At 40.8% G+C, this 1,826-nt stretch overlaps 1 pseudogene; it reads left to right on the forward strand.

Annotated features, from left to right (window-relative positions):
- Positions 1-730: 730 nt before the first annotated feature.
- On the forward strand, positions 731-1,365 carry LOC102912493 (iron-sulfur cluster assembly 1 homolog, mitochondrial pseudogene; annotated as a pseudogene).
- The last annotated feature ends 461 nt before the right edge of the window (positions 1,366-1,826 follow it).

The raw sequence follows: 1,826 nt of genomic DNA on the forward strand, positions 1-1,826 counted from the left end.
TATAGTTAAATTAGAAAAAGTATAGGTAATAATCCCATCAATAGAGTTAACAATTTACAAATGAGCATATTGCCAAAAGCAATTCTGAGATTCAAAATTTGACAGACATTCTTAACAGTAATAGGAAAGGAAACATTTAACATTTTGTGAAAACAGAAAACAGGAGTAGACAAAATGATTGTCAAACATTCATCCCAATGTTACTCAGAAAGTACAATGCAAAAGTATTACAACACCTGATTTTAAATAATATCACAAGAAATTCAGAATATAATATGATTTAAATAATTTGTTTAGACCAGAAACTTTTACATAAAAACTAATTAAGTGTCTGCTAAATGATAAGGATGTGATAATGACAACAAACATTGAGCCGTATTTTCTTTACTTAACATTTTTATTGGCCATTTTTATTGAAAATAGATTTTTTTATTCACACAATATATTCTGATTGTGGTTTATGTCCTCCTACCTCCTCACAGATCTTCTCTATCTCCAGACACACCCAAATTTCACACATTCTCCTTCTCATTTTCAGATGTACAAAGAGACATCTAATCATCATCATCATCATAATCATATAAGATAAAATAAAAGCAAACAAACAAGAATAGGATGAAGCTGACAAACAGGAGAAAAAGCACAAGTAACACAAATACACACAGAGACACACACCTTTCCTCACAGAGAAATGCCACAAAAAACCCTAACCAGAAATACTGTATTTGTAATGACATGTAAGAAACAAACACAGGGTCAAAGCGCCAGCCATGTCCATGGAGAGAGGCTGAGGTATCACGCTCCAGCCCGAGGCTACGAGCGCCGCAACGTGGACGTGCCAGCGTCGTGGGTTCGCGCCACAGTGCAGGCCGTGAGCAAGAGGAAGCTGCAGGCCATGCGGGCGGCGCTGACGCTGACACCTCAGCTGTGAACAAGATAAAACAGCTTCTTAAAGACAAGCCAGAGCATGTGGGTCTGAAAGTTGGTGTGCGAACCAGGCACTGTAATGGCCTCTCTTACACCCTAGAGTATACAAAGACAAAAGGAGATTCTGATGAAGAAGTTATTCAAGATGGAGTCAGAGTGTTCATCGAAAAGAAAGCACAGTTAACACTTTTAGGAACAGAAATGGACTATGTGGAAGACAAACTGTCCTGTGAGTTTGTTTTCAATAACCCCAACATCAAAGGGACTTGTGGCTGTGGTGAAAGCTTTAACATTTGAAACCTCAAGACTCCAAGCTCCGGGAGAGCTGGGATCTACCTGGGAGCTCACTGAAGAGATCATGTGATTGTCATGTGCTCAGAGTTTATAATGTGTGGCCACTTCATGTGGAAAAATAAAGTGATGCATTTTGGAAATCAAGCCAGGGTGCTAAGAGTCCCGAAAACTTGGTACCTGTATTGTCTGTAAAGCACAGAAACTGAGAAGCCATTGGTTTCTTTGAGTCGTCTGTTCTGTACAGAAAACTCTTACATTGCTCTTAACACTGTAGCATTTGTGCTAGAACCAGCTTCGTGGCCATTGCTTTGCTGGGAGCTGAGGAAACAGATAACAGGTGTGCCCCCATAGATCCTACTGAATGGCTTGAGACTACGCATGCTGGGTCCTTTCTCAACCTTTTGCCAACTCCTAATCTCAGAGTCAGGACAACTGTGGGTAACAGCATGGTGGTACCCCACTTCCCTCTCACGTTTGCCATGGCCTTTTGCATTTTATTAGAAATATGATGGTCGGATGCTTCATTTGCCCACTCAACAGTTCCAGACTTCTGAGTGATGGTGTCAGAAGGTAGGAACTGCCAGGCCTGGTCTCAGTCCATCCCC

The sequence above is a fragment of the Peromyscus maniculatus genome, chromosome 17 (assembly GCF_049852395.1).
Source record: "Peromyscus maniculatus bairdii isolate BWxNUB_F1_BW_parent chromosome 17, HU_Pman_BW_mat_3.1, whole genome shotgun sequence".
Taxonomy (NCBI): domain Eukaryota; kingdom Metazoa; phylum Chordata; class Mammalia; order Rodentia; family Cricetidae; genus Peromyscus; species Peromyscus maniculatus.